This window comes from Marmota flaviventris, chromosome 2, assembly GCF_047511675.1.
Source record: "Marmota flaviventris isolate mMarFla1 chromosome 2, mMarFla1.hap1, whole genome shotgun sequence".
Taxonomy (NCBI): domain Eukaryota; kingdom Metazoa; phylum Chordata; class Mammalia; order Rodentia; family Sciuridae; genus Marmota; species Marmota flaviventris.
In genome coordinates, this window is record NC_092499.1 from 71298038 (window position 1) to 71322764 (window position 24727).

Here is a 24727-nt window from a genome sequence, read left to right on the forward strand (position 1 = left end):
GAGGTTCTCTTATAGTCAGTTTCTCAAGGGTAAGAGCACAGACAGTATCAAAGAGCCATGAGGGATTCTGAGAGCTTGCAAGCTAGGGACAGGATGACCTTCTAACTGGCTGGCTGCTCACAGGGAAGGTGCAGGAAGATGATGGAAAGAATAATTTCCACTGGGGTGGATTCCACCTAGGTCTCTGAGCATGCCAGTCAAGTGCTCTACCACTGATCCATGCCCCTAAGCATTTTTTAAAAAATCTTATTTTTTAAAAATAAGATTTCCCAGGCTAGCAGCAAACTTGTGATCCTCCTGCCTCAGTCTCCCAAGTATCCAGGATTATAGTCCTGAGCCACCATGCTAGGCTTTCAATAAGATCTTAATCATAATCAGGATTTACTGTAGAGTGGGGATGGGCAGGGCCAGATGGAGAAGATGGATCCTACCAGGTTTATGCTAGAGTCCACACATGGCACCAATACCAAGGAGTAGATTAATGGAGTGACTCCCTATTCAACCCTGGAAGGCACACAGCTCTAGGTAAATGCTAGCAATTTATCAGCATCATTATTGTTAAGTGGATAAATGCTGTGGCTCTCCTCCTCAGAAAGCTGAGATACAAAATTGGGCTGTCAAAACAAATACACAGAGTGGATGTGTAGGATGAACTGGTCCAGAGAGCTAATGCACAATGTGAAGACTGTAGTTAATAATAGGGGATTTTGTTAAATTACGTTTTAGCGGCTCTTGTCAAAAATAGTAACTATGTGAGATGATAGATAAGTTAATTTGCCTCACTATGGTAACCGTTTTACTGTCTCTATGAATCCCATAACATCATGTTGTAAATCTCAGATATACACAATAACATTTGTCTAAAAAATGCATAAAGTGAAGGGTAATAAGACACTCTGGCCTGCCTTCCCATGGCTGGTTTCTTCTGATGGAAATCGGGATTGGGGGTTAGGCTTAGGGGCTGGTTCTGACTCTAGGGACGGAGACCCCGTGAGCACTGAGTTTGATTGCCTGAACACATTTGATTGATGGGAAACAGTGTCCTTGCTTTGCCAAGATTGGAACTTCTCTTTGGCTTGGAAAAAACATCAGGGTAAACTGTAGCCATTTGCTGTCCAGACATGTGACCTTATATAGTGTGAAAAGGGGTGTAAGTACCGTTGGTAGGGGGTGATGAGGAATGCTTTATGACAGGAAGGAGGAGAGCTTATAGAATCAAACTCCAGAGGGGATGTGCAGGCTGTTTTGGGCAATGAGCTAAACACAAACCTTTGCCAGCATTAGTAATGTCTTATGCAATATTGGGAAGCAGGGGAAGCAGCCTTCCAACCTGAACCAGGACTATGGCCACCTCAGCAGGTCTCATCTGGTTACCTGTTATCCCCATCAGAGATTAAACCTGAGCCATCTAAACAGAACTCTCTGAATAACCCAAGAGGACACCTGTAGTTCAGAACCACTCCCAGGTCCTTGGAATGTACTTCACAGTTTAGCTCTGGATTATAGTTTTGGTATTCTTTTGATCTTTGTTTTGCTTAAAAAGTCTTGCTTACCCTAATTAGATTACAGACTCCAAGGTCAGGCCAGGAGTATTCCTCAGGTCATCTCCAGAGTACTGACCACAGGCTGGACACTGCCAGACAGTAACATACACCTGAGTTGCTTTTCAGGGAAATTGACTGATTTCCTACTAATGCTGGGCTCAGAATCATAGCAAAACATGCAAAAGACATTGAATATTCCCCTAAGAAATTCCTTTTGGGAGAAATTCTCCTTTTGAAGAGCTTACTAATAACTTCCTGAGTAGTCACCCTGTCCCCAGCACTTAGTTTTGCAATCAAAAAGCATAGTTTTCCCCAAACAGGCCTTTAGTTCTTCATTCCTTAAATGTTTGAGTATTCATATGTGGAGACACCATCCTAAGAGTGTTTCCAATTTTGTCACAGTATTCTTCTTAATAAAAGTAATCTTGTCAATGTACTAGTGTGAGCCACCATAATTTCCTAAGAACTTAAAAGTAAAGAGAATTCACAAATCAGGGGAAATTTTATTTTTTTAGCTGATGTGTCATAGTTTTAGTTTAGAAAGCATTACTCTGCCTGTAAGCAAAAAGAGCAGATGAAGAGACTTTTTGAGAGAGGAATAATTAAGGTCCTTCTTGCCTAAAATGCTGGACTAATTTTTTTTACTGGTGTATAATAGGGGGGTGACATATTCATACATGCACATAATTTGGTCAGTTTTGTTCCCCAGTACCTCCCTTTTCCCTCCCCTCTTCTCTCTCCCTGGATCCACTGTTCTATTCTATTGATCTTCCATTTTCATGAGATCCTCACCCGCCTTTTCCCTTTCTTATCTCTAGCTTCCATGTGTGAAAGAAAATATACAACCCTTGGCTTTCTGAGTCTGGCTTATTTTACTTAGCATGATGTTCTCTAGTTCTGTCAGTTTTCCTACAAATCACATAATTTTGTTCCTTTTTTATGGCTGAATAAAATTCCTGTGTGTGTGTGTGGTGCATTTACGCATTTTATTTATCCATTCATCTGTTGACAGGCAACTTGACTATGGTGAATTGTGCTGCTATAAACGTGGGTATGCATGTATCACTATAGTATACTGACTTTAATTCTTCTGGATAAATATCAAGGAGAGTTATCAGATGGGTCATATGGTGGTTCCATTCCTAGACCTTTGAGGAATCTTCATACTGATTTCCACAGTGGTTGAACTAAAATTATAATCCCACCCAAAGTGTATAAGTGTCCCTTTTCCCCACATCCCCACCAGTGCTAGACTAATCTTGACCCAATAAATAATAGCTATTTTAGTTTGGTTAACTTCCCCAGCACTTCAAGTTTCTCCATTAGAACATCAAGGTTGCAAGATAATGGACCTTAATCTAAAAAGTCACCAACCCTGAATTTCACTCCATAAGAAACCTTCACAGCAACATTAGATATCTACATGTACATTACAGATATAATTAAAGGCCTTTCACAAATATAAGGTTTAATGCAGCAGAATAATGGGGTATATTTTATGTGTTCTAGGGAACCAGGGTCCATGGTGATGACTTTACCTGCTAACAAAGCCAGGGTGATCAATTCTGGGACAGAGTAAATCCATTTGATTGGCCAAGAGTGGATTGTACAACACAGATAGGCCAAGGGCACATTCTAAACTATGTTCGAACAGTGTAAAAAAACATTCATTCACCTCCTTCACTCTGCTTCCTTCCCTCTTCTGCAAGTGACCTGGGGGAGGACACTCACCTATTTTCACCTGTCTGATTCCAAGAGGCAACATAGTGTGAGGTTAAAGGCACAAGCCTGCCAGAATTGGAGTCGTGACCTTGCTGTCTATTAGCTGTTTGACCTTGGGCAAGTTACTTAACCACTCCATGCTTATTTTCTCATCAAAAAATGCAGAAAAGGACAGTTCCCATCTCTTAGGAATGATTAGTAATTTATTGTGAATTGCTTTAGAACAGTGTCTGGAAAGCCATTAAGTGTTATTAATATCTTAGCCATCATTTCCTTACCAACATATTCATTTCTTATGAAATTCTTATGATTCTTAAGAATCAAAAGTGATAAACAGTAGAAGCCAACTTTGTAAATTCTAGAGGATGACAGTAAGCTTTTGAGTTTGGGGCAGGTAGGCCTATTGTATTATTAAATAATGTACCTGTTTACAAGCTTCTCTCTGGGACATAGAGCCAAGAGCCAAAACAGGTTCATCAAACAGTGCCTGGGTCTGGAATCGGTACTCAGAGCAATGAAGAAAAAAAAAAAAAAAAAAACAAACTCCAGAAATGGTTAAATCCCATCAGCCATAATACCCTTTTCTACTTCAGCCTTCTTTGCTAAGGTCAAATTCTGAAACATTAAAATAAAGGAATTAAGATCTTTGGTATCAGCAGCCCAGGTTGGTTCAATGAGAAAAGGTTGGTTTCAGCTGAGGTTCACCAGTTAATCCTGACCTGTGCAACGTTAGCTTGTGCACCACTAGTGACCTGCTCTTTCAGGCAAAGTAAGTTGGAAGCAGGTGAGGGAGGTCACTGACTTGGGTTGCCAATACCACTATGGCTGTAGAATTTTATTTCCATTTCTGGAGACTTTCAATTCTCCAGAAGCAAAACAAAATTTTGGGGAAGTAAAACATTTTTTGTACTTCACAACATAATCATATAAAATTTGGCAGTACAGCCAGGCCTCACTTTCTACCTTCTTCTTGCCTAATTACTTGGGACATAAACCAAGAGTAGATATTGGTTTGACACACTCAGTGGCATGATGAATCCCAGATCCTGCAAGGCCACTTTGGGAGATGTTGTTTTCAATCCTTCACTGTTGCAAACAGTGCTGTGATAAATGATGCTATTTTTTGGATGTGCCCAAATCTTAATTTTTTTTATCATGTGTTATCACAAATGAGCAATCAACTTCAAATCTCGTGGTCATGATTAAAAATTCCTATCAATGTCACTGCACAGGTGTTTGCCTTTCTTTACCAGAGAAAGTCAACAGAGGTCATGGGGATTCTGGGAGGAGGCAGGCAGAGCATGAATTCCAAAATCCTGTCTTAGGCTGTTATCATGATTCTTATTTTCCCAACTAAAATATGATCTCCCTGATGAGAGGGGCCTCATTATTTTCCTTCTTCTGTATTTTGGGGTTTCCTTCAGTGCTTAATAGTGTTTTTCACACAGTAGACCCCCAATAAATAGCTGTTGATCTTAACAGCAACTCCCCCTCTCTGACCATCAGGACTGGTTTGGTCTGAGACCCTAGAGAAGCTGGATTAGGAAGGATGTGCAGGGCACTAATGGAACATGGGAGGGCTCCGGCTTTCACTGGGACCCATGATAAAGCTACCACTGCCTACCAAGGACCTCTGCTTTGAGGATGGTCCAAGAACCAGGGCAGCACCCCAGGAACCTCAGTTGCTCTGAACACATTCTCAAATCTACCCTACTCCAGGCATTGATTCTTCAAGATTAGTTAAGAATCAAACTAATATCAAGGGAGGCCAGAAAGGAAAATTTTCATTGCTTAGTAACTGCTGTTCAAAGTTGTCTCACAGGTGAGAACAACCTTTGTTCCTTTAAGAGAAGGGCATTAAAATTCCACCAACTGCCTGAACAGGATTAACATGGATTTAACTGGTTACTATAGGACACAGTGAATTCTTGGAGTGGCTTCTGTCATTAGACAGTGACTGACTCTGAGCAGAGGGCACAGAGGAGCCAGCCAGGCTGGCTGAGTACAGCTGGGCAGCAGGCTGGCATCTCTCTGCACCACAAATCTTCTGATGAACACTGATCTTTCCCCTTTCTCAAAAGCAGCATGGGATTGGATGGGGCCAATGAACAGATTTGAATACTCTAGTTATATGGTACACTGTCCAGCAAATTAACCAAAGGGCACTGAGCCAGAAAGCAAAATGTCTGACTTCAGCTTTTCCATTTCTCTGGCCCTCAGTTTCTTCATCTATAAGATGATAGGATGTGACCAGATGATAGCCCCTCCCTACTTCTTAAGAATTGACCATTACTTCTAATTATATTTAGAAGCAGATGTCTTCTCTCCACTGATCTGACATGGCCCCCATTCAGCCTCATTTCCCATCTCTACTTTTCTGTTTGTTCAGAGAGTTTTCTGAAATATAATTCTGATCTTGTCTCCTGAATGTCTAAGGCTATAAGTGGCTTTCATGGGGCCAATAGCATACCACTGTCAGCCTGGGCTGCTCCTCAAGCCTGTCTCCTTCCCCAGGACTCTCCAGCTTATTATCAAATTCTTGGAGCACCAAGCTGCAGCTTACCATGTGCCCCTTCAACCCTTCCAAATGTCTCTTGTGGGCTAGAACAGCACTATTCAAAGTGTGGTCTGCAGACCGCTGCTTGTCTGCAAACAGCTACAGGCCTGCAGAGAGGTAAGTAGAAAAACTGAGTTTTAATAAACCCTTTAATCACATGATAGTAATAATTTTATGTCTGTTGAATCTGTTAATGTAACTTTGGGCTTCTATTTTATATGCCTTTTCAAATTTCATTTTTCCAGTAATTTATTCTTACTGCATTTTATAAAAGTATTGGTCCTAAGTAGATTGCAAAAGAAAAAAAAAATCACAACCATTGGGTCACCACTTCAGAGAGCTGGAGGAGCTCTGGCTTACACCTTTCTTCTATTTCTTTCCTGGGCTGATGACTTCCATCTCAACTGAAGCATCTCTGTCTCTGAAGTCTGCAGCCCTTCCTAGACAAGTCATCTGATTGATTTAGGAAATGTACCAGCAGTTGAGTTCCACTCACTCAGACAAACCCATTTCACTCTGAATTTTATGGTCATTCCAAATAATGTTTCCCTAAAATGGCCTAGACCCCCATTGGCACAGAAGTGAACTCAGAATTTTTTATCTGGATTAGGGAGCATATGACTGGCCAGGATGGTGGTGGTATCCTTTCTCCTCTATGCTCCAATGCTACTTGGTGCATACATCTAATGATAGCATTTATTGCAGTGACTGCCCTTCCTATGCTTATTTCAGCTCTCTCAGCCAGGACAAGGTGCCTAGCCAGGGTGCTGAGTGGTAATTTAAATGTTGACTGAACTGAATAAATGCTAAGTTTCTTACCCTTGACTTTGGAGGCATTGCCTCTATCCACATACCCCTTGAGTATGAAAATTTTTTCATCCTGTTTATCTCCCTCTAGGACTTCCATAGTGTTCTATGCAAGGTGGGTGAAGAAAGAATGAGGAAGAAATGATAACACTGCCCTCTGCATTTTGTGGGAAATCTGTTCTGTCACCCATCCAATTGTACTGTTTCTTCTCAAGCTCTCAATGTGGTCCTATAGCTAATCTAAGAAAATTGGGCTTGTAGGTACAACAACCAGTGACTAATACGTGTGGCTGGTGATTAACCATCCTTACAGCAATGTGGTATTATAAACCAGACAAGACAAATCGCCCCTGTACACCTTGCACAAAATTAAAAGGTCAGTTCAGGAAGAAAAGGAGTGATGAGGTTCCTGAAGTCCTCCATCAAGTTGAAAAGCTCATTTGATGTACTTATTAAAGGTCTTTCATGGAAAACTCCAAAAGTCAGAAGGGATGGAATCTTACATAGGAAACCATTTAAAAGCTTAGAAAATTCTCCCAAGTCCTGCCAAAGAACATGACTCTAATAACAGAATTAATTTCTTTTTGAAAGTTGAGAAATACATTAAGTTTTCCTAGGAACTTCCCTGCATTTTGCAGAGAAGGTAGTTTGGGAACAGAGTTCCAGAACCTTGGCCTCTTGGGTTCCACTCCTAGGTTTTCCTCTGGAGGCTACAGAAAAAAACTCTCTTCCCCTTTCTCGACTTCAAAGCTCTTTCTTTAAAGAGGGCCTAGCCCATTTACAGGATGTAGTATATAAAATTCTGGCCCAGAGCTCCCTGAAGAATTCTGACCATGGAGTCAGGGGGCCAGAAACACCCAATGTCCAGAAAACACTCACCATAAGCCTCAGAATCAGAACAAGTGAATAGAGAAGGGATTCTGGTCCTCACTCAAACTAAGAAGCAAATAATTAACCAATTAAAACAAACTTACTGAAATTCAAGATCTGGGGGATAAAAGGGGGGGCATTATTTTGAAAACAAAATGTTCCAACTGATGGATTTAGGAAATGTACCAGCAGTTGAGTTCCACTCACTCAGACAAACCCATTTCACTCTGAATTTTATGGTCATTCCAAACAATGTTTCCTTGAAATGGCCTAGACCCCACTGCACTCAGAATTTTTTTTTTAATCTGGATTAGGTAGCACATGACTGGCCAGGAAGGTGGTGCTATCTCTTCTCTTGTAACTTTCCACCAATGCAAACAGGGACATCAGTGCCAGGAGGCTGCAGTGATAGGTCTGTGTGGGCAGAGAATCCTGCGCCACGGCAGAGATGCACTTTCTCTTCTTTAAGAGTCATTTCTACCATCTTATTGGCACACACCAGCCTTTGTAGTGGGTGCCATAAAAGAGCCAAGGCAGCTTCCATTGTTCCCCACTGTTCTGGGGATGCCTTTTCTTCCTTAAGCAGTGGTGGAGGCAGGAAGCTTCCTCCATCCTGCCAGGCACCCATCAGACAGGACTTGCTATCTGAGAGGTTCTTCCTGCTGTGGGATGGGAGCTGCCCCAGCCTGACTTTTGGGTGGTCAGAGGGATGACAGACACGAAGGGGTGCCCTTTCTTAAGGACAGTAAGCATGGCTTTCCCTCCAAGCTGCCCACAGGACAGGCTCTGGAGCCAGCATTCAGGAGGAGATAGCTATTCACCCTGGACGACAGTCACCTATCCAGTGCTGGCTCTCAGGTGCACCCGGCATAAGTTGGATAATTCTACTTCTTAACCAAATGAAGACAGTTAACTAGCCCACCTGCTGGTGTCAAGGGAAACGCACTGGGTTTGTGAAAGAGGAGAACTGATGGATACTACAAACAAGGCTCTACCTGAGTCATGAACCAGAGTAAGATGGGAGCTCCTGAGTGGTGACTAAGTTTCCAGGTGAATCTGAGGCAAGGAAGCACAATCCTATTTAAGTCTCTAACCACTTTTAAGTGTCTCCTGTGTAGGCTCCTCCTCCTCCCCCCTCCCCCCAAGGGTGGGAGGTTCTGTAGGACTCTGTTCTGTGGCCTTGCCTAGCTTTACTTCTAGCACTCCTACTAGACCATATGGCACCTTTGTGCAATTAGAAAAAGGCACCCCTTTCTCAAGACATGTAACTGCCATCTGCCAGAAAAGTCATCGTCCTTGCGCAACTCTCTGATGAGCTGGTGGGGCGATGCTCCTAGGCCGGGCGGTGCTCCATCTGCCCAGTCCTGCACTGTCGCCCTGCTTGGTTCTCTACCTTGCAGTTGAATCCCATGAGCTCATGTATTACCCTACACAGGTGCTTCCCAAATCTGAACCTCTACCCTGACACTTCTCTCCAGAGATCCAGACCTGCATTTTGAGCTGCACTGTCTAGTGGCTACTATGGTTGTTTCCATCTTTCAAATTCAAAAGAACAAAAACTGAGCTTTACTCCAGAGCAGTCTTTACTCTGTTAAACCCTTCCTTCCCCGGACCATCTTCAATGCCTCTCCTTGGTCTCCATCTAGTTCATCACAGGGTCCTCTCAGCTTTTCCTCCCTGTTCCGCTCCCATTCTTCTTCTCCTTTCTCTGTCCACTGTCAATGGCTTGCTTCAGGCTGTGGCTATTTCTCACTGACCTATGGCAAGATCTCCTTTAACTCCTGGCTTCGTGGCTTGCTCTTCTACACTCTAACAGACTGCAACTGTTTCTTGCTAGGCTCTTTCTCAAAAATGCCTCATTGCCTTCTACTAACAGGCAAATAAACCCCAAACTTCCTAGTTCACATTAGAAACTTTCCATGTTCTCACTCCAACTTCCCTCAACTGTCATTTCCATCCTGTTCCATTCCAGGCTCCCGTCCTGGTCACCCTGAGTTATGTTTCATCTTCATAATTCCTTACCACTAAATGCTTTCCTGCTTCCATGCCTCCGTCCAGAAAAGCATTGCAGCCTTTATGGTATTGTGTCTTGCACTATCAACTTGTGTGTGTTTGGAATTCCCAACAGACTACATCCTTGAGGGCAAAGATCCGATTTTATCTATCTTTTGATCTTCAAAGGTGAACCCAATACACAGCAGGTACTCAGGACCGGCTTGACCTGGTAACTGCGTGGTGGAGAAGTTTCCCTCATGGTCAGACAAAGCCCATGGGCAACTTAACCCTGGTCTAGCCTGGATTTTTATAAAGCATCAGCCAAGCAAGGGCAAATGAGTACACTGCAGAATGCCAAGTACAGGAAGAAGGGTACTGTTCAAACCAAAAGAGTACAGTCAAACCACAAACACATATTTATGCCATAACTCAAAACCTCATCAAATGCAATTCCTGGAAACTGCAAGCTCTGGCACCTTGGAGGATTCAGGATTCTTTCTGGGATCTGTTCTGCCTTTGCCCAGCTCTCCAGATCCTGAACTGGCTCAGCCCACCACCCATGCTAAAAATGCATTCCAGGGGGCTGGGTGTGTAGTTCAGTGGTAGAGGGCCCATCTGGCATGCATGAATCCCTGGGTTCAATCCCCAGCATCTCAAAGCGAAACAAAAATCCCCAAATCAAAAAACCAAAAACACATCACAAGAATAAGAACATTCATCAGAATAAGGCTCACCTCAGGTAACATAACTTGGAATCAAGTGAAGATCCGTGGGATGCTTATAAATCTAGCTACTAGCATTGTCTTCAGAAAATACCAATAAACAAAACAAAACTTCGACTCTGAGTTCTGAATGAGTGAAATAGTGTCCTCAATCTTTGCTATTCAAGAAATCTTTACACAATACCTAGGAGTTTGTTTGGGACAAGATAGCTCAGGAAGAAGGAGGTCTCGTTTACATTACTGGGCCTCATTTGCAAGATAAGCTCAATTACCTTATCAACATTTTCAACTTTACCCTGTGTAACACTGGGATATCAAATCCACTCTTATCTAAGATCAGATTACCTGGTTTCTGGGAAAGAAACAACCCTGAGCACAAATTTACTAGATGGAAGTTGGGAAGGAACGATTGATTTTGCTTCCCTGACACAGGAAAATGCTGGTGTCTACCACTGCTCTCCAGCATCCTCCTCTGCAGGAGACTGCCTTAACAGAAAGAGAGGGAAGTGTTTGCAAATCCTGCTGATCATACATTTTATCAACTGTCTAGACTCTATCTTCTACTTCTCATCCAGTGTCACTTAGATGGCCATAATAATATTGGTAACCAAGTCATTACCCTTCATCACTCTTCCTGGAGAGGAAATGATTGCTTCATCATTACGTAGGGAGAAACAAAACTCCAAGCCCTGTGTCGCCTTGATTCTAAGATCCATGTCTGCTCCCTCCCCTTAACGCCTCCGAAGCAAGGAAGTTCCTTAAAACTCATGACCAAAAAAGCCAAAACCAACCAAATAGAAACACAACCCCTCAAAAAGACAACAACACAAAAACCTGCCAGCTGCCAATACTGTTATTCTCAACAAATCAAAATTTCAAAATCTATGGTTTCTTGGAATCAAGCACATGGAGTGGTTTTTAACATACATTCCTCTCGTCAATTTCCATTTTAAAGATTGGGGGATCAAATGAGAAGTTAGACTCCATTTATCTATGATGTGTCAAAATGCATTCTACTGTCTTGTATAACTAATGAGAATAAGTAAAAAATATTTTCATGTGAAGTTTATATTTGAATCAAAGTCAGTACAATTTTCTACCAATTAGACTATCGATTTCTATTTTCTATGATTCAGGCTCAACACTAATAATATCTTAGTATGTGTGAATGAAAGAATCTGAAAGATAATATGGATTCTATTTCAGCAAACAATACAGTGAGCTTTTCTGGAGGATTTATCAACTGCATTAGGAGAATATTATATGATGTATCTAAAGATCACACCTTAGAAATAATAATCTTGACTTCCATAAATTTAAGCCATAATCATTTAAGAAAACACAATAAAAAATTATGAGGTGATATCTTACTGTGGTTTTGATTTGCATTTCCCTGGTGATCAGTGATGCTGAGCACCTTTTCATATACCTGTTGGACATCTGTGTGTCTTTAGAGAAATGTCTACTCTGGAACTTTGCCCATTTTATTTTTAATCGAGTTATTTGTTGTTGGTTTTATTTTTAATCTTTTATTTTTTGCTATTGAGTTGTGGGAGTTTCTTATGTATTTTGGATATTAATTCCTTCTCAGATAACATGATCTGAAAATATCTCCTCTCATTCCACAGGCTGCCTTTTCCTTGTGTTGAATCGCTTCCTTTGCTGTGTAGAAAACTTGGCTTGAGATAGCCCTTCCCTTTGCTTTTGTCACCTGCACTTTTGTGTCCTAGGGAAGGAGATTTTTAACAGGGAAATTTATGGTACTTACATATACATTCACCTTCAAAGAAAAGAGAGTCTGCAGCAATTCCATTTGAAGATACCCATGCTTTATAAGAGGCTCTTGGAAGGTCACTGCCTGTAGGAACTCTCTTACTATATAGTAAGATCAAACTGTTTCATTAAATGTTCAGGAAGATCCACAGTGTGATCAGAGGCAAGAAGAGGCACTCAGTCTCCCTCTTCTTAGAGTTTCTTTTTCTTTTCTTTCTTTTTTTTACTTTCTATTCTTCTTTGAGAATAGGGAGCTAAGGGCAATTGACTGAGAGCCTCTCCTATCCTTAATGGAAGTCACTGAAGAGAAACTATTGAGAAGAGTGAAGGGGATGGGTTTGGCTAAAGAAGAAAGAAGGTTGCGCTTTCTAGAGAGAGCTCACCCCAGAGCCCAGGCATTAAAACTTGGTTTATGAGGGGTTCGTACGGCAAAAAAGAAGCCACATTCCCTAATGGGCAGGTTTGGTGACACCATTTTATCCACACGTACTTCAATCTGGCTAGAACACTGCCATGGCCCCAATGATTTGAGGCCTGAGTCTCAGTGCAGTGAAGCTACTCACTCTGGAGCATCATAATAGTGTGGAGAAATTCCATGAGGAAAGACAATATTCTTGACATTTCTCTAAGCACTCAGATTTTCCAGTGGATTTCCTTGAGCGTAGTCTTTCTGTCATCCAAACTGCAGAGGAATAGCTCAATCTTTCCAAAGTGAGATGGAAAAACTCACTGTGGTTAGAAAACTCTAGTATTGTCCTCATTTTCTCTGAGAGACTCACATGGAACCTACTGAAATATAAAACTGAACCAGACGTGGTAGATGCTGATTTGGAGCTAAAGGACTTCTGGGGGCTTTGGAGGAAGTGAGTTAGGGCCAGAGCCAAACAAACGCAACCTGTGGAACATTCCTTGCTGGTCTGGCCTTTTTAAGTGAATTTTAGTTACATAAGTGAACTTTAGTTATATAGATATGTAAGTTCTAAATGGTTTGACTGTGCAACTGGAGTGTCCCATTGGTCCCCACCCAGAAGGTATGAGTTTGACCCACCAGGTAACACACTGCTATAGACTGAATGTTTATGTATGCCCCAAATTCACATGTTGAAACTGAATCGCCAACATGATGGTATTTGTAGGTATGGGCTATGGGAGGTGATCAGGTCATGAGGAGAGGAGGTCCCTCATCAGACACCAAATCTACTAGTGCCTTGACCTTGGATTTCCCACCCTCTAGAACTGGGAGAAATAAATTTCTGTTGCTTACAAGTCAATCCTTGCTATTATGTCAAAGTAGCCTCAAAGGACTAAGGAATAATTTAAACATTCAGCAATGAAAGAAGAATAGAGTGCAGTTTCTGTCTGTCTTCTCTTTCTGTAACTCCATGAAGTAAAACTATAAATAGTATACTCACTATTTCCTTCCATGTAATTTTTGTAATTGGTATTTACATTTTTACTTCTTTATATGTTAATACTAGAATACATGCCTCCTGTGGACAGGGAGCTGGCCTATTTTGGTCACTATTATATAGGCACAAAGCAGGTCTCAATTGTTCATTGAATGACTTATTGAATGGATAAATAAATGTATGTGGACTCATAAATTTATATGTACAGATGAATTTAAATATCATGTGAATATAATCAGGCTTCTGAATCTGCATTCTGCATCTGTGGATTACACTAATCATGGATTAAACATATTTGGGGGAAAAACTGTGTCTATACTGAACATATATAGACATCTTTTCCTTATTCCCTAAAACATATAGGAACTTTGTACCTAGTATTTATATTATATTAAACATTCTAAATAAATCAAAGATGCTTTCAAGCATATGGGAAGATAAGCATAGATCACATGCAAATTCTAGCTCATTTCATATAAGTCACTAGAGCATGTGTGGATTTTGATATCTGTGGGAGTCCTGGAACTAATCCCAATGGGCATCAAAGGACGTCTCTATATTAAAGTATCATGTAAAGGAAATAAAACAAGGGACTTGGGAAAGGCAATTTCCCCTAATGTTTCTTTGAAACTAAGATAGTAACTGATGCTGAAAAAAAATTTTTTTTAAATGGTTTAACTGGGTGTGGTGATACACACCTATAATTCCAGCAACTCAGGAGGCTGAGGCAGGAAAATTCCAAGTTTGAGGTCAGTCTGGGCAACTTAGTGAGACACTGTCTCAAAACATAAAATGAGGTGGGGATGTAGCTCAGTGATAAAGTGCCCCTGGGTTCAATCCCCAATAGCAACAACAAAAAGGTTTAATAACTAAATTTTTAATTTATGGACTAGAGGAGAAGAGTCCATGAAAGGAGAATGCGGGAGGACTTCCACTCCTACAGAGGACCCCTCTCATGTGGTAAAAACACCCTTTTGCTTTGGCTCTGACACGTCACAGGAAAAGATTAAAATACAGACACCTCTTCATAAGGTGACTGTGGATGTACTGTCCTAAATGGGGCCCTAACAGTGAAAGGGTCTATTCAGATGGGGCACGGAGCAAACTGGGACTTCTCTGGGCAAACTACTTCATGGGGTCTCTCCTACCTCTTTACCAAGTGAGTTCATCCAGGTATATTCAACTTTAAAGCTGTTTCTTGAATTCTTCTGTTGTTTTACTGACTTCTCATCTTGAAACTCTGATAAATTCCTGAAAATTCTTACAAAGCAAAGTACCTTAAGCCTCTGGTAAGTTTTTGGTTCTAGAGTTAACTCAAAACACAAAGTATAGGAGCTGGCAGGTAGCTCCATGGGAAATTTTGTGCTTAGCATGTGTGAGGCCCTGGGTTTGATCCCCAGCACCAAAATAACCAAAACCCAAAACCAAAACACAAAGTACAACACAGACCATACTTCCTGGATAATATATTGAATGAGATATTGCAAAATACTCTGCCTGGTAAGGCCCTGACTCTACCTCATTCGCCTTATGAAAACTGCATAAATATATACAATAGCTTCAGCAAATTAAGCAAAGCACAGCAGCCCCTCTGAGGCACTCAGAGGCACAGCACTTTTTAACAGATTCGCTTCCTTGGGTTGCACCCAGCACTACCATTACACTCAGGCTTCCTGGCCATAAAACACTTTGGTTTTTCCCAATCTGGCTGCCAAAGCTGAAATGCCAAGAAATGCTGGGAACCTGGCCTGTGATTATACACACTTCATATTTTACAGGAATAAGCTGCAGAGAACAGAGTTTTACTTCTTAAATGGCAGTGGAACAGATAGAGCACTCAGGCTACGTGGACAGCCTGAGCATTTGCTCAGGAGAAACAAAGACCTTACAGATTCGCCCAGTCTGTGGGTACCTTCCTGGCATCGGTGGAAGACCTTGGATAACCTTTCTCATTTATTTCTGTTTTGTTATTTTTTAACCTTTTGAATTACTCAACCAGATTCTTACAGGGGAAAAAAAAAGTCGTTAGCACACAAATAAATCAGACACAAGGAAGCTCAGATACAGCCTCTGACAGGTTTGAACCTGTCTGTCTGCAGATAAGAAAACAAGACTGGAACGTCCTGCAGGACAATGTTGGGTCCCCTCCTCCGTGTGGCAGTGAAGTGGACAGTCCCACAGCATTCAGATTTCTTGTTTGCTTTTGCCAATATCCAGCTAGGTTTGTAAATTAAGTGCACTGCCACGGTATGTTTTTCTCCATTCCATCCTCAGTGTAGGAGTTTCTTAAAAAGGTCTGCCTCCCTTCTTTCTTTCCTCCCTATCCTTTTTCTTCCTTCTTTCAAGAATCAACACAAGAGCCATGGGTTTCTCAAGAAGGGCTCATGATGTTAAGACTTATTTCTATAAAGGGTGCATTTCATGAATCAGTGTCACCTGCTTCCCTTGATTGCTTCCTCCCATTTCTTTGTCAAAGGAGTATTAAAAATCTCAGCAGGTGAACTTGGGAAGGGCTAGTGTATAACTGCCAGATTCAACTAAAATTTCATTGCCTCTCTTGCTTTATTTGCAACATTTGGGGTCGGGGGTGCTACTCCTACCTGTTCTCAGAGGACAGAAATTAGCTTTTGATCTCTCCAACATGCCTGGTCTGGTGCCTTGAGAAGACCCCATTGAATGAGCAAGCCCCTTCTGCCCAACACTAGGCACCACACACTATGCTGCTACTCCTTAATCCAGTTCAAACTAACAACCGATACAACTGCTCTATATGTAATGCAGGAAGAAATCTCTTTTTGGAGATATGGCACCATAGTAAACTTTCATAAGCCTGTTTCATGAACCCAAAAAACCTGCACAACTTCTCCAACAAGAGACAACAAGAATTCTTAAAATGCTCAGACCCTTCAAAGAAAAGGTGGCTCACCTAGTGCCTTTTATATGGGTATAGATTCATCTCACTAAAAAGACTTAGGGAAAAATAGCCATTCTTCAAGTATAGAATATACCAACATTTGTTTTTCAACAAGAAATGGATTCAAACCCAGCTTCTATATGCATAGTCCATCTTTGGAAGGACATACAAGGACGAGCCTAGAGGAATTAGAAGGCTGGGGACATGGGTATCAGGAGGATTTAACTTTCACTGTAATCACCTAAAGCAATTAAAATCTGTCCCTTTTGTTGTCCTGTGTTTGCATTAACTTGCATTTTGACATTAAGGTAACACTGCTCTAGTCAATGAAGAGACCCTGTTTCTAGCCATCTTCCTGTCACTTATCTCATGCCACTGAATTCTCCTGGCCTAGTGTTGGCTCAGCTGCTACATATACAACAGAAATGAAGAGAAGAAATGAGAAATATTGCTATGCCCTGTGCCAGATACTGAGGGATACCAATAAAAACAAATAAGAAAAGAAAAACTAATGCAGCCCTAATGCAGCCATGACAAATGACAGAAAAAGCATCAATCTCCTGACTTTTAAGTCTGCATCCCACCTGGACACATTTCCTCCCTGTCTGCCTGCTCTGCTTATGCACTACTGACCACTCCTCATCCACTGCCCATCCCCCATTCCTTTGGCTTAATTCTTTTTTAAAACAATTGTCCTCAAATATCATAAAAGCAACACATTCTCACCACAACCAGTGAGACAATGTGAGGATACGCAAGGGAAAATTAATAACCATTCACCTCATCCCAAATTGCCTTGTTTTTGGTTCCACAACTTTCTCCATACACTTGTCTATGAACAGGCTTCTACAACTATATATTTTTTTTATCTTTTTCTTCTCCCACTTTTGTTTATTTATTCTTGGTACTGTGGATTGAATCCAGAGGCGCTTCACCACTGAGCCACTTTCATTCCATTTTATTTTGTATTTTGAGACAGGTCTCACTAAGTTGCCTAGGGCCTCGCTAAATTGCTGAGGCTGGTCTTGAACTTGTAATCCTCCTGCCTCAGCCTCCTGAGTCACTGCGATTACAGGTGTGCTGTACTGTGCCAGGCTACTATTTTTTAAAGGATTAAAATGAGCCCACACACTACTCTTTAACACATATTTTCCCCTCTCAATTATCAACTAGGAATAAACCACTCAAATCAATACATTTGGATTTATTCTTTCTTTTGATGTAAAATGTGGATCATTCTTTTAATGGTTGCTGGCAGAAATTACATTCCCCTGAGAGTCACACAAAAGGAAATTTCAAACACCTGTCCTGAGATAATCACACCAACAATTAACCTCCCACCATGCTTGCTACCCTCGATTCGGTATCAATGTTACTTGGGAGATGTATGTGAGCTACTAACACCACAACTCACACTAGTTTAGTTAACCAACTGCTAGTTAAGATAGCCCATATATAACTAAAAAGAACCAATCAAAAATAAACAAACCACTAAAAAAAAAAAAAAACAGGCCTGGCTTCATAAGAAAGGAAGAATGTAACAAGTGAACCGGTATCAATGCCAGGATCTAGAATGCCTAATGACATGGGTGGTTTATGATTGCTCAGGAATCCGTGATTGTGAAAAGACAGCCAGATTGAGCAATACCGGGCTGAGGGCTCTTCCTTCTTTGACAGGTAAAACACACTGAGAGACTCAGATTACCTTCAAAGGCTTTCTTGAAGAAGAAATCTGATTCTTTTTCAAATCACCTTTAGAGACAGCCCACAGTCAGTGAATGGAAGCCACTGGGACACTCTGCTTGAGTCAGCACAAATGAGAAATTCCCGATAGTCACAGGTGCCTAAAATCGATGGAAATAAGTTCTGTCTTGCTTGGAGGTATTTAAGTATAGGGAAAATGACCACTCAGCAGAATGTTAGATAATCTTTGAAAGAGGAGAGGTATATAACGTTGAACTTCCAACCTCAAGGTTCTAGAATTTGATCTTGGGACAAAGCCAACTCCCTTGCAGATGCTGAGAATGGTACAGAAAGTGACTCTGCAGTGAAAGGGCACGTTTGCACGGGCACGCTGGAGGCCAGAGGAGCTGTGCCAAGACAGGATAGAGATACGAAAGATCTGGCAGTCAAACTGTCCCTTTCCCATCATCTGCCCCACACCTCTGGAACCAGACTCCCAGGATGCTGTCCTCCAGGGAGTGGGGCAGTTTGCTTGTCAGGTTTCACTAACTTCTTTTTGCAACTGGATCTTGAAATTCATCATATATGAACATTTGTTGCCAAATAGTAATAGGGCACTGGTACCAATCTATATTTCTGCTTAGGAAGTTTACTGAAAAGTAAAATTTGACATTTGCAGACAGACAGAGGGGGAAAGCTACCAAATGATAAGCTCTAACAAGTAGACTACTGCGTTCTATCTACTCAGCTATTTCTCCAGCTAGACCTAAGGACTGGGATCCAAGAAATGGATTTGATCTCAACATACCTCAAAGCACAGCTCCAAGACTAAGATATGTGGCTCAGCGATCCAAAAGAATGACAAGGCCTAGGTCTAATCCTCAGCTGTTCTCTCATGTCAATCCACTGTGTGCTCAACTCTAGTATGTGCTGTTCACAGGGCTGAAATAATTTCCAGATAGATTTTACACTATCAAACCAAGTAGCTGCAAAGCACCTTGTTCAGAGTAACTGAAACATTAGATAACTGAATATATGTGAGAATGACTGACTGTTAGGAACTGAAGGCTTGTGGCTCAGCAGAATTCCTAAGTTGAAGTCCTACCTCTGATGTGATGGTAGTTGGAGGAGGTGACTTCGGGGAATAATTAGGGTTAGATGAGATTCCTCTGTGATGGGAGGGACCAGAGAACTTGTGCTTTCTCTCCCCTCTTACCATGTGAGGACACAGAGAAAAGGCAGCCACCTGTAAGCCAGGATGAGAACCCTCACCAGGAACTAAATTGACCAACACCTTATCCATGGACTTCCAGCCTCCAGAACAATGGAAAAAAATTTTTTTTTCTGTCGTGTAGGGCACCCAGCTTATTAGTTACGGTAGCCTAAACTAATGAAGACAATGACTTTGTAACCTCTATAGAACTGGGATTCACAGACAAGGAGTGGTTCCAGCCCAGATGTCCAGGTTTGACATAACTTTACTGGTATGTCAGCAGGTAACCTATTCTGACATTATTATGATCAAAAACACAATATCACTATGAATCCCTTAGTAAAATAACACTTTTAATTATTAAAAAGATAACACTTGTTCAATATAGAATGCTTGAAAAGTATCAAAAGGAAAGTAAAAACCATCTACATTGCCTGACACACTCAGACACCCACTGGTGACATGCTGGTGTATCCTCCTGGAACTCATTCTCCTACAGATTGTAAACCTGCCTGAGGGGTCTTGTTCTGGGTGGTTTCTTTTGACCATGAGCACCATTACTTTTGTAAAGTACCCCATCCATTTATACTTATGAGGATGCCACTGAGAAGTGGCTTTACATTCAGGACCCTCCATAATTTCACTGTGGACATTCACATTCTATCAGCACAGAATCACTGGTTGCTTATGGGAGGGAGTTAGTTTAATGGGACTCCAGGAAACTTTCTGGGATATTGGAAATGTTGTCTATATTACAAAGGGTTGATTACACAGTAGAGTATGGTTGTCAAAATTTATCAAACTGTGCTCTTAAGGCCTATGGGGGAGGGGCACACTGAAAAGATAAAAACAACATCCATGGTTAGAATGTGTGCTTTGATGCTTTTTCCAATAGTGATAGCAGACAGACTGCTCAAAAAGTGAATCTTGCTGAGTCTGTACAACATACCAAGCCCCGGGCTAAAGAATTTACATGCACCTCCCATTCCATCCCTGCAAATGCCCTTGGGTATACATTTCTAGGATCTTCTATTTTACCAATGAAGAAACAGAGGCTTAGTGAGGTTAAGTAACTTGTTCAAGATACCCCAATTGGGAAGCGGTAGATATAAGACTGGAAGCCAGCTCTTATCTAGACGCCAGCCTTAGAAGTTGTATCAACATGTGTGCCTTTGATCAGCCGTAATATCTCCACGGATCTGTTCTTGGGAAAGAATCAAAGACTGATCCAAATAGATATGTACAAGTATATAAATGCTTCATTACTAACAACCGTAAATCAACTTATATGCACAATAGCTTGTGTAGGTTCATATGACAGACCACTCTGTATCAATGTTGGATTTTAAAGACAAATGTAAAAAAAGGAAATAGAAATAATTTTATGATAAGCCAAAATGGACATGATATATTAAGTGGAAAAAAAATCAGGTTAAAAATGTGTAGTCATGTGAGGTTAATGATGGGGCTTCCCAGAGCCTCAAGAGTCATGACCTATAAAATAAGAATAGCATCACATACCGTGTACAATGGCCATAAGAAATTACATCAAATAGGTAAAAGCTCCTTATAGAGCAGTTTATCTGAACAAGATAAATGCTCAATACATGTAGCTGGGGTTCAATACTATAGAATCAAAGCAAGAGAGCTTGGGCCATCTCCTACCATGCTGCTTCCGTCCACTCTGCTCCAGCCTACTGTCCCTTTGTTTCTTTTTTTTTTTTTTTTTCATTTTATTTTATTTTTTTTTAATTTTTTATTGTTGGCTGTTCAAAACATTACATAGTTCTTGATATATCATATTTCACAATTTGATTCAAGTGGGTTATGAGCTCCCATTTTTACCCCATATACAGATTGCAGAATCACATCAGTTACACATCCATTGATTTACATATTGCCATACTAGTGTCTGTTGTATTCTGCTGTCTTTCCTATCCTCTACTATCCCCCCTCCCCTCCCCTCCCCTCCCCTCCCCTCTTCTCTCTCTGCCCCCTTTACTGACATTCATTTGTCCCCCTTGTATTATTTTTCCCCTTCCCCTCACTTCCTCTTGTATGTACTTTTGTATACCTCTGAGGGTCTCCTTCCATTTCCATGCATTTTCCCTTCTCTCTCCCTTTCCCTCCCACCTCTCATCCCTGTTTAATGTTAATCTTCTTCTCATGCTCTTCGACCCTACTCTGTTCTTAGCTACTCTCCTTATATCAAAGAAGACATTTGACATTTGTTTTTTAGGGATTGGCTAGCTTCACTTAGCATAATCTGCTCTAATGCCATCCATTTCCCTGTAAATTCTATGATTTTGTCATTTTTTAATGCAGAGTAATACTCCATTGTGTATAAATGCCACATTTTTTTTATCCATTCATCCATTGAAGGGCATCTAGGTTGGTTCCACAGTCTAGCTATTGTGAATTGTGCTGCTATGAACATCGATGTAGCAGTGTCCCTGTAGCATGCTCTTTTTAGGTCTTTAGGGAATAGACCGAGAAGGGGAATAGCTGGGTCAAATGGTGGCTCCATTCCCAGCTTTCCAAGAAATCTCCATACTGCTTTCCAAATTGGCTGCACCAATTTGCAGTCCCACCAGCAATGTACAAGTGTACCCTTTTCCCCACATCCTCGCCAGCACTTGTTGTTGTTTGACTTCATAATGGCTGCCAATCTAACTGGAGTGAGATGGTATCTTAGGGTGGTTTTGATTTGCATTTCTCTGACTGCTAGAGATGGTGAGCATTTTTTCATGTACTTGTTGATTGACTGTATGTCCTCCTCTGAGAAGTGTCTGTTCAGGTCCTTGGCCCATTTGTTGATTGGGTTGTTTGTTCTCTTATTGTCTAATTTTTTGAGCTCTTTGTATACTCTGGATATTAGGGCTCTATCTGAGGTGTGAGGAGTAAAGATTTGTTCCCAGGATGTAGGCTCTCTATTTACCTCTCTTATTGTATCTTTTGCTGAGAAAAAACTTTTTAGTTTGAGTAAGTCCCATTTGTTGATTCTAGTTATTAACTTTTGTGCTATGGGTGTCCTATTGAGGAATTTGGAGCCCGACCCCACCGACTGTAGATCGTAGCCAACTTTTTCTTCTATCAGACGGCGCGTCTCTGATTTGATATCAAGCTCCTTGATCCATTTTGAATTAACTTTTGTGCATGGCGAGAGAAAGGGATTCAGTTTCATTTTGTTGCATATGGATTTCCAGTTTTCCCAGCACCATTTGTTGAAGATGCTATCCTTCCTCCATTGCATGCTTTTAGACCCTTTATCAAATATAAGATAGTTGTAGTTTTGTGGATTGGTTTCTGTGTCCTCTATTCTGTACCATTGGTCCACCCGCCTGTTTTGGTACCAGTACCATGCTGTTTTTGTTACTATTGCTCTGTAATATAGTTTGAAGTCTGGTATCGCTATACCGCCTGATTCACACTTCCTGCTTAGCATTGTTTTTGCTATTCTGGGTCTTTTATTTTTCCATATGAATTTCATGATTGCTTTCTCTATTTCTACAAGAAATGCCGTTGGGATTTTGATTGGCATTGCATTAAACCTATAGAGAACTTTTGGTAATATCGCCATTTTGATGATGTTAGTTCTGCCTATCCATGAACAGGGTACAAGCTACTTCGGGAAATAGAAAAAGAGGGAGAACTTCCAAATTCATTCTACGAGGCCAACATCACCCTGATACCTAAACCAGACAAAGACACTTCAAAGAAAGAAAACTACAGACCAATATCTCTAATGAACTTGGATGCAAAAATCCTCAATAAAATTCTGGCCACTCGGATACAAAGGCACATCAAAAAAATTGTGCACCATGATCAAGTAGGATTCATCCCTGGGATGCAAGGCTGGTTCAATATAAGGAAATCAATAAATGTTATTCACCACATCAATAGACTTAAAAATAAGAACCATATGATCATCTCGATAGATGCGGAAAAAGCATTCGACAAAGTACAGCATCCCTTTATGTTCAAAACTCTAGAAAAACTAGGGATAACAGGAACATACCTCAATATTGTAAAAGCAATCTATGCTAAGCCTCAGGCTAGCATCATTCTGAATGGAGAAAAATTGAAGGCATTCCCTCTAAAATCTGGAACAAGACAGGGATGCCCTCTCTCACCACTTCTGTTCAACATAGTTCTCGAAACACTGGCCAGAGCAATTAGACAGACGAAAGAAATTAAAGGCATCAAAATAGGAAAAGAAGAACTTAAATTATCACTATTTGCAGATGACATGATTCTATACCTAGCAGACCCAAAAGGGTCTACAAAGAAACTATTAGAGCTAATAAATGAATTCAGCAAAGTGGCAGGATATAAAATCAACACGCATAAATCAAAGGCATTCCTGTATATCAGCGACAAATCCTCTGAAATGGAAATGAGGACAACCACTCCATTCACAATATCTTCAAAAAAAATAAAATACTTGGGAATCAACCTAACAAAAGAGGTGAAAGACTTATACAATGAAAACTACAGAACCCTAAAGAGAGAAATAGAAGAAGATCTTAGAAGATGGAAAAATATACCCTTTGTTTCTTTTTGACCATGCTGAGCTCACTCCCCTCCCACGGCTTCCCCTAGAATGCACTTCCGTCGGATATTCTTATGGTGCCTCTTCCCATCCTTAGGTCTTTCCTCATTTGTTCCAATGTCCCTTATCAGAGCTTTTTTTAATCCTCCATGTAAAATAGAAAAAAGATTTTCCCCAAATTTTGTTTCCCCCTTATCAAACTTTTTCTTCACAGAGCTTATCACTCCAACATTTGATTTATTTACCATTTCTGTTTGTTTGACTACTTGTGCTAGAATTTAAGCTCCTTGAGGGTAGGGGTTTCTGTTTTATTATCCCAGAGCCTGTGTGCCTGGTACATAGTAGGTGTTCAACAAACATTTGTTAAAAGCATGAATAAATACCTGAAGCTTGAGGGCAAGGGTCTGTCTTTATTCTCCTTTTACTCCCCAGGAGTCTGGTATAAAGCACAGTGTTGTGTAGGCCTTTTACAACATTTGCTAAACTGTTCAATTCAATCACTTCTGACAAATGGTGGTGTTAGTCTAATACCTAAAATTCAATTAACTGTATTTTTATTGCTTAGCAAATGAATCTGAGATTGCCTGTAGTTATAATGAAGCAATAGGTTGCTGGATCAGTTTGGTGGGGTGCAGAACAAAACTGGTGGTCTGATTTCACTAGCCAGTGAAATGCCATTAGCATTTTATCAATTAGTTCCAAATAACCACAGCCTTTACAGATGTGAAAGTCCACTCACTGATGAGGCCTGCCAGGATCAGCATTTTGATTTCAGATATGAAGTACAAAATAAAGTGTTCCCAGGCTTAAGTTTTCTCCTGCTTTATAAAGCTGGGTCTTGTGAGACCCTGCATTACTGGGATTAAGCCTTCAGGATATTCCTTCCACCAATGGTTGCAAAGCTTCTTGAATCTCCCCTCAAATTCACTACTAATATTTAGTTTCATTACTAAAGAGGTAAATTCA

The 24727-nt window shown here is 40.9% G+C and overlaps 1 protein-coding gene and 1 long non-coding RNA gene across 2 annotated transcripts in view; one reads left to right on the forward strand and one right to left on the reverse strand.

Annotated features, from left to right (window-relative positions):
* Positions 1-24727, reverse strand: part of Prkch (protein kinase C eta) — a 218807-nt gene that overhangs the window by 32280 nt on the left and 161800 nt on the right. The window lies entirely within an intron of this gene.
* The window catches only part of LOC139704708 (uncharacterized), a 44731-nt gene that overhangs the window by 12915 nt on the left and 7089 nt on the right, over positions 1-24727 (forward strand). Inside the window, exon 2 of the long non-coding RNA XR_011706640.1 lies at positions 5781-5940. This is a non-coding gene — a long non-coding RNA (uncharacterized lncRNA). The remainder of the gene's footprint in view (positions 1-5780; positions 5941-24727) is intronic.